Genomic DNA, 9,231 nt, shown 5'->3' on the forward strand with positions numbered 1-9,231 from the left:
AGGGGTGTGGCCAGAGGCCTCTGTAGGGCCTCTAGGCCAGGGGATCACGCGCCAGCACTTGGCCGGTGCGCGCAACCTACGCCTGCCCAGAGACAGACACAACTTGCAAAACAAAGGTATTTAGGTTTTAGGTAGGGCTGTCGGGCAGGTTAGGTAGGGGAAGGGAGGGGAAGGTGAGGGGAGCGGAAGGAAATTTCCCTCCGAGGCCGCTCCAATTTCGGAGCGGCCTCGGAGGGAACAGGGAAAGCCATCAGGGCTCCCCTAGGGTTCGGCGCACGCAAGGTGTATAGGTGGACTGCAAATATGATTGCGCACACGTGTGTGCTCCTCTGACAAGTTTTGTGTTTGATGTCCTATTCACACCAAATTTTCAGGATATGTCAGAGGGGATATGAGGATTCTGACATGGATGGAGGGAAGGGTTTTGGATCTACGGATATGTGTGAGTACACATCCAGGAAATTTGGCTATATTAGTTCTGGTTGGAACTTTTTGTTAATATCCCCACACTCCAAAGTTCTTATTTTGTGGACAAAGATACCAGGCCTCAATTTCCTACTGGAATATTGTGGACTAGCACGAATTGTATTTTTTTGACTGATCAAAGCAGAAAATATCAACCATAATAGCCTAAGAAAGATAAGAAGTGCCATGCTGAATCAGTCCAAGGTCCATCAAGCCCAGCATGTTGTCTCTGACAGTGGCCAGTCCAGGTCACAAGTACCCGGCAGAATGTTATTTAGACAGCTAAGGGGCAGAACTGTTCTGCTCCCAGCACGAGGAGAGTAGAACGGCATTCAAATTAAAGTTAACTGCGAAATAAGCAGGGGCAACGCTGACTAATAAGCCGTCATGGACCAAGCGGCAGCACCAGCAGGATGTGGTTGGGACAGCAAATGGCAGTCTTTTCCTCCCTGAAAAGCCACATATATCCTTTGATGGTATTGTGACATGGTGAGTGCAGGACACCACCGCAATGAGTATGTACAGCTCCCAGCCATTGGGCTGAAAGTTCTCACTGGTGGAGCAAATAGAATCTCAATAGCTGTAAAGGTGAACACAGGCTGCAGCAGAATGAGATCTCCTGTAATCCTGGGCTCTTTGCCGTTGGATCTCATGCTGGTACAACCATTTCTCGACAATATAAGTCACTCAGCAGTGTCTTTCCTGGAAACAGTACCTTCCTGGACATTCTTGCTGAAAAAGAAGATTGGAATAGTGCTCCCTGAGCATGATTAACTGCTTGTTTATTCGATGCCTTCCCTAACGAGCTCATACAATGAAGGGTTAACGAATGAATCCAGGTCATCAGGGACAGGCCGGGCCAGTCCTGGCTTTGCCCCATTGCATGCAGGGACTTATAGTTCAGACTTTCTTGGGTAAAATCAGAGGGAAGGCAGAACTACAAGTTCATGCATGCAACAGGGAAAAAACTGATGATTCTCTGGTAACCGTAATTTACAGTATGAGCTCAGGGAGATTTAAGTGACTTGTTCAAGATCACACACTGTTTATAACTTTGTGCTTCATTAAAGCATAAAACTCACCCACTTTGACACTTCTGTTTAATTTAAGTGGAATCCAGTAAACATTCCCAGATTGTATGAGTGTAAATGTGGGGATTCCTCCTGCTCCTTTGGGCTTTCAACTTGATCAGAACCAGGTCTGGGATCTAGTACCAGGAGCATTCATGCACAACTACCTAGGGATATTTCCCTCCCCCCCCCCCTTATTTATATTCCCTCCCAACGTCACGTCATTGTGGTGACAGTCCGCCATGCACCAGGACTGCTTCCAGAACCCTGCAATCCTGGGCGCTGAATCTGGCCACTAGGTGTCAGCATTGCACAATGACTGAGGCCTTCCCCACGGGGCTTTTGCCAACCTGGGCAGCTGAAGACCTGATCTGGAAACTAAACCCCGATCCCTTCACGTGGCAGTGCAAGGCTGAGTCTACCTAGTGCCAGCCCGGAAATCTGTTTATGAAAAATTTCCATTGCCGAAAGATTTTAAAGCAGCAGAATTTCTGTAGGTTTAAATAATTCATTTCGCCGCTATCACATGATCATTATGTTCCTTTGTTTTCATGCAGACTGTTAATTCATTTCTTAGGAGAAATAAGTGTGAAATGTTTTTGAAAGCTTCTAGCTGTCTACTCCCACTATGATTATGATTTTTAACTGATTGCTTTTATTTATTAGATTGCTGATAGTGCATGTAGTTCTGTATGAAGTAAACAGATAAACACTGCTTAACAAGTCAGAGAGGTACAGTAGGCAAAGGAGCGCCCTCCCCCAAAGAGCTTACAATCTGAGTGATAAATTAGTGAGATGCATAAGAGGTTTGAGGATTGGGGCATTTGCAAGACCGAGGGTGTCAGTAAAGTTCCCAGAAAGGGTGGGATGTAAGGACAGAAGGGGAATGTCCTTTTTTTTCTATATGTCTTTTTGGTCCTTTCTGTCTGCTCCTTTCATCTTCCAGCTCAATCAGAACTTTGTTTCTCTTGGGCTACAAGCCATGAACCTTCATTCACAGCTACCTGGAGTGTTCCTCTGTGTCTTTTTAATACCTTTCCCTAGCCTAGGTATTCCAGTGATGGGCCAGGAGCTACAGACTGCATATCCCTTAGGAACCCTATAAGCTGCAGCCTAGTTCCAGCCAGTAGGTGTCACCAGTGAGCAATGGCTGTGACTCCCTTCTTCTTCTCCCCAGGGCAGAGCCACCGGACCAGCCTAGGAATGACCCTCCTGAGGTAATGTATGATCAGGTGGGTCTTGACTTGGAGACAGACGGAAGGGAGTGAATTTCATAGATAAGGGAGAGCAAGGGAAAAGACTCCAGAGGTCACAGCGAGCCATCCAGGCCTTGACCTCCGCAGCCCCAGCTTCCAGACGCCCTGCAACCTTTGCAGTAAAAGAGGACCAGAAGCCTTGTCTGCTTACTGTTCCCAGCATCCCCCGGGAGAGGACTACAGAGGTCACAGCGAGCGATCCAGGCTTCGAACTCCACAGCCTCAGCTTCCAGAGGCCCCGCATCCTTTACAGTAGAAGAGGACCGGTAGGCTCATCCGCATACTGTTCCCAGCATCCCCTGGGAAAGGATTCCAGAGGTCCCAGCAAGTGATCCAGGCCTCGAAATCCACACCCCAGCTTCCAGAGGCCCCGCATCCTTTGCAGTAAAAGAGAACCGGAAGATTCATCTGCATACTGTTCCAGCATCCCCTGAGAGAGGACTCCAGAGGTCACAGCAAGCGATCCAGGCCTTGAACTCCACAGCCCCAGCGTTTAGAGGCCCCACAACACTTGAAGTAGAAGAGGACCGGAAGCCTTATCTGCATAATGTTCCCAGCATCTCCTGGGAGAGGACTCCAAAGGTCACAGCGAATGATCCAGGCCTAAAACTCCACAGCCCCAGCTTCCAGAAGCCTTGCATCATTTGCTGCAAAAGAGGACCATAGTCTCATCTGCATAGTGTTCCCAGCATCCCCCGGGAGAGGATTCCAGAGGTCACAGCAAGCGATCCAGGCTTCAAACTCCACAGCCTCAGCTTCCAGAGGCCTCGCACCCTTTTAGTAGAAGAGGACCGGTAGGCTCATCTGCATACTGTTCCCAGCATCCCCTGGGAGAGGACTCCAGAGGTCACAGCGAGCAATGCAGGCCTTGAACTCCACAGCCCCAGCTTCCAGAGGCCCCACATCCTTGAAGTAGAAGGGGACCGGAAGCCTCATCTGCATACTATTCCCAGCATTTCCCGGGAGAGGACTCCAGAGGTCATAGTGAGCAATGCAGGCCTTGAACTCCACAGCCCCAGCTTCCAGAGGCCCCACATCCTTGATGTAGAAGGGGACCGGAAGCCTCATCTGCATACTATTCCCAGCATTTCCCGGGAGAGGACTCCAGAGGTCATAGTGAGCAATCCAGGCCTTGAACTCCACAGCCTCTGTTCTTTTGCTTTTATTTTATCAGACACTTCTTTTGATAACCAGATTGGTTTCTTATTTCTCTTACTTTTGTTTACTTTTCTGACAGATTAAAATCACCAGCAATCAATAATTCTCCCTTCTTTCCAACCTTTTGGATGTCTTTGACCAGCTTTCTGTCTAGTTCTTCCATTTGATTCAGAGGCCTGTAAACCACTCAAGTAAAAATGGATGCACCATCATCTTTTTTTAGGATGGCCCAGAATGCTTCTTCTCTGTCCCACATTCCTTGCAGTTCAGTTGCTTGGATATTGTTTTTGATATAAAGAGCCACTCTTCCCATTTTTCTGTCCTCTCTGTCCTTCTTTAATAAGTTATAGCCCAGTATGGCTGTATCCCAATCATGTGAATCAATGAACCACGTCTCTGTGACAGCAACAATGTCCAAGTCCGCCTCCACCATTAGGGCCTGCAGGTCTGGGATTTTATTGCCCAAACTGTGAGCATTTGTATTCATAGTGTTCCAATTTTTCTCTCTTGATTTGCACTTCCTAGACACCTTTTCTGCTTTTTTGAGCTGATTGATTTTGTTATTTTCTCCTCCCACTTCCTGTATTGCTTGGGAGTGACATGTTAATTTCAATGGCCATCTCCTGCCACTCCAATTCTTTAGTTTAAATGTCTGATAATATATGATCTGAATTTCTCACTTAGCATCCTTTTTCCTGCTACAGACAAATGTAGGCCACTTTTTTCCATAAAGCCTTTTACTGCTTCATACATGACCCCAGCCTCCAATGTATCCAAAACCACTTTCTATACTCCAGGTTTTGAACCAGGAATTGAAATTATCTATATAGCATAGCTTCTCATTTCCCTTTCCATGAACAGGTAATACTTCCGAAAAAGGCAATAGTCTTTGCAGTGTGTCTTATCATCCTTTCTAGATTTTGGAAACCTTTTTGTACTTCGTGGAAGCCATTTCTATTGAGGTCATTGGTCCCCAGATGGATGATAACACTGATATCAAAGTTCCTACTTTCTTCTTCAATGACTTGGACTATCTTGTCTGCATTTCTAGTAGCTGAGGATCCTGGAAGGCATTTAACTCTTGTGTCACCATCAAAATTTGCTTCCAAATTGGTTCCTCTGATGATCGAGTCTCCCAACAAAATCTTTAATGACATTTGATTCTGTTGAAGGGCTTCTGGGTGCATTGGATGACTTAATTTTTAGAAATTACTTTAAAATTTCTGAGGTTTCTTCATTCTCCAATGCAGAAAAAGCATTTTGTAAGGTTAATAGTGGGGAGAATAGGTGTCTCTTCATCACAAGCCTTATTTATTTATTTATTTAACTCTTTTCTATACTGACATTCATGAACAAATCATATGAGTTCACATGGAAGAGGGGTAAATATAACAATAACATAAAGAAGAAGAAAGTTACAATAAACAGGGGGCTATGGGAACTTGAAAGAGCAGATGACAGAAATTTAACAATATAAACTTAACCAAATAAATACTGGTTGTGCCATGGATCACATATAGAACACTCTATAAAATAGAACTTAAATACAGAAGAATAAGTGTGGCTGCAATGCAATGCAGTGTCAATACTGGAAGAGAGAATTAAGAGGAGGATAGAGGTTGTGGCTTTCCAGGTTCAGGGAATTAGGAGGGGGGGAGGGTAAGAGGGGGATTGTGAGAGATGGGATCAGGTTATGGGAAGGCTTGTTGGAACAGCCAGGTCTTGAGTTTGTTTCTAAAGGTCAGCAGGCAGGGTACCTGTCTGAGGTCTGGCGGCATGGTATTCCAGATGGATGGCCCTGCTGTAGAGAAGGCCCGTTCCCTGGTGGATGTACGAAGGGTGGATTTGGTAGTGGGGGTGTGAAGGGTTCCTTTATAGACCTCTCTAATAGGCCTTATAGAAGTGTGCAGTTGTAACGGGATATGTAGGTCGAGTGAGTGCTGGTTGTGTATGGTCTTGTGAATAATAGTGAGAGACTTATGCAGGATTCTGAAGCTTACAGGGAGCCAGTGGAGATTCCTGAGAAAGGGTGTGATGTGATCCCCTCGGTTGGAGTTTGTCAGAATTCTGGCTGCAGCATTCTGAAGCATCTGCCAGATCCGACTGTTATCCGATTGCTTCTGGGTTTTTGAATCCTGGATGTCCGACATCTCTGTGGGAGTGGGGGTTGATGCACAGGATGCTGTAAATTTGGGGAAGGTGGGGATCTGTTTGTCACATGCCTTGTTTTACCAGAGCCCACTGTGAACCATTATTTCCTGAGTTTCTGTAACCTCTGTGGGAGATGGGCGAGAGATACTGGATGGTTCAAGGTAGGGGAGGCTAATTGAACATGGACAATTCCTCCCTTAGATGAATCAGCTCCATTTTAATTGCAGACAGCTGAAGGCAAAAGGGACAACCTTTGATGCTCCAAATGATAGGCCTTGGGACATAAGTGGCTCAATTGTTGCATTGAATGAAAGACATGTTAAATTATCACTAATTCCTTAAAATCATATAGATAAGGTAAGGTAAAATTTAGTCTCTAGCAAAGGTTTTTAATAGGTCTTTGAAATAAAAACTAAAAGTATTAGTGCAAGCCAGAAAAGATTAATAGGTAGAATATGAAAACCAATTTTTACAAGCAACATGACAATTTAAGTTACAATTATCTGAGCTGTAAGGAACTAGTATGTAATGGCAGTTGAAGTAATTGAAGCTAATTATCTAGGAGTCCAGGGAAGAGTAAATAAGAAAGTAAACTCAGGGGTGGGAGGGACCTAAACAGTGGCTAGAAGGAAGGGCTTTTTTGTTTGTTTGTTTTTTCTAAGACCCAGAAGAGCAGACTGGATTGCACACTTTTAGGTTTTAGTTAAAATCTGCCCCCTCCTAAAAAACAAGTCACACAATTATGCAATTATACAAAATGTAATTATTTTAGGGAGTTTTAGGCTAGCAGTTTTATTTTTTTTATATACAGGAGATACATTATACATTAGTAGTTATAAATGTTATACAGAATCTCTCCTATCCAATTTCAACACAAAATTATAAGTGGAAATCTTGTTATTTTTCTTCCTCACAATTTTTCTTCAGGGCTGATGGTGACATCTAGGCCCATGACTGTTCTCAGTCTGAATGTTCATGGCTTAACTCATCCCATCAAAAGAAGAAAAATCCTGGTCTATATTAAAAAATGTGGAGCCAATGTAACATTTCTACAAGAGACACATCTGGATGGGAGGGAATCAGTAAAAGCTTCAACAGGGCCGGGTTGGGAATTGTGTGTATTCAGTGACTTTTGAGAAGAAAAATGGTTGGTAATTTTTATTTAAGAAGTCATTGATAGTTCAAATCCTGCCCCAAGAGTCTGACTTGAGGGGTAGATGGGTATTAACAGTAATCTCTGTGGCTGGGCAATATCTTTTATTCTTGAATATCCAACTGTGGATTCCCCTGAATTCTTTAAAGATACAGCGCAGCTCTTCTTAGGTTACGGAGACATTCCTTTTATTTTTGGTGGTGAATTTAACCAACCTCTTGACATGATTTTGGACAGACAGTCCAAATATTGACTGGCAGCATATAAGTCCTTGCAAGTTCTGCACGATCTTCAACTAGATGACCCATGGCATATACTGCATCCCACAGGAAATTAATTCACCTTTTTCTCTTTTCCTCATCAGTCATATTCCTGAATAGACTTCTTTTTAGTGTCTAAAGTTCTTTTGCCAGGGGTCGATAATGATGAGATTCTACTCATCTTGATCTCAGATCATGCAGTTGTTACCTTATCATTTTCTTTATTGTGACTCAACGAGAGGTCATCCACCTGCCGACTGAATGGCAAATTGGCAAATTTTTGATAACTCCAGAATTTTTCATGACTTTATCACTGTTGCTAAAACACAGCAATTCCCATTGTTGCTTTTATCCATTGACACTGAGAAGGTGTTTGATAAAGTAAAATGGGAAAATATGTTCAGGGTATTTAATTGGGTTGGTTTTGAAGACATGTTCATTAGATATGTGGGGGTATTATATAGTAATCCATAAGGATTTTGGCCAATAGTATTCTCTCTAATGGTTTTACATTGGGTAGAGGTACTAGACAGTGATGTCCCCTGTCACCACTGCTCTATATCTTAACCTTGGAACCGCTTCTACTTGCCATTCGGCAAAATAGTAATATCACTGGGATTTCTATCGGGGATCAAGATTACAAGATTGCTGCCTATGCCAACGACTTGTTGATTTTTATCTTATCCTGAATGTACTCTCAATGATTTATTGAACTTAATGGGGGAATACTCAATCTTCTCAGGCTTTAAAGGTAAATTAGGATAAAACTGAATTTATGTCGCTTAATACCTTATATATCCAATCCTCTCTACCTAATCTAGCAATTAAATGGTCTCCTGGAGGCTTTCCATATTTGAGGATTACTTTTGTTCCAGATTCTGATCTAATGTAAGAAACATTAATGCTGCAAATCACAAAATTGCTGTAGAAAGTGAAACGCCATTGGTCCTCACTATATTTATCTTGGTGGGGGAGGTGGGAGACTATAAAAATGGTGCTAGCATTGCAAGTATGTCTCTCTCTCTTTTTCCTAGATCCTTTTATGCCAAGATTGATGGGTCACTAGCTTCATTTTTATGGAGAAAGAAATCTCCCTGTATAACACTGTGAAAATTGAAACAACAAAGACCAGGGTGGGGTTGGTTTCCCAAATTTCCTAAGGTACGAAACTCAATGGCTTTTAATTGATGAAGATTTACGTTATAAACCCAATTGGCTTGCCCTAGAGAAAGTCATAGTGATTCCTTTGCCATTGAGCCTACTGCCCGGAATGAGAGCTCCTCAGGCCATAAGGAAGGTCCCATCCCTCTATGCCACGCATCAGGCTCTCTGCATATTAGATACATATTTAAATAGTTGTTGGAATTTTAATAAATGCTCTCCATTATGGTATACCCTGCAACTACTTATTAATAATAAGATAATCAACTGGCCAATATGACAGGCAAAGGGGATCTGGACTTTTGGCCAGATGTCAGACTGTAGGCTATTGTTACCCTTTGAGGAATTAGTTCAGTCTTATCAGTTACCATGATCTTAGCACTGTAAGTGGCTTCAATTTTGTCACAGTGTAAAGCAGACTGATCCTCTCTTGTACACTCTGGCTGATGAACCTGAACTTTTTTCCTTATGTTTTACATTTTATTTCCAAGGCCATGAGGCTTCTTTATTTTATAGAGAGCTTCATGCTTATTCCACTTAATGGTGTACAAGGGTGG

The sequence above is a fragment of the Rhinatrema bivittatum genome, unplaced genomic scaffold (genome assembly GCF_901001135.1).
Source record: "Rhinatrema bivittatum unplaced genomic scaffold, aRhiBiv1.1, whole genome shotgun sequence".
Classification (NCBI taxonomy): Eukaryota; Metazoa; Chordata; class Amphibia; order Gymnophiona; family Rhinatrematidae; genus Rhinatrema; species Rhinatrema bivittatum.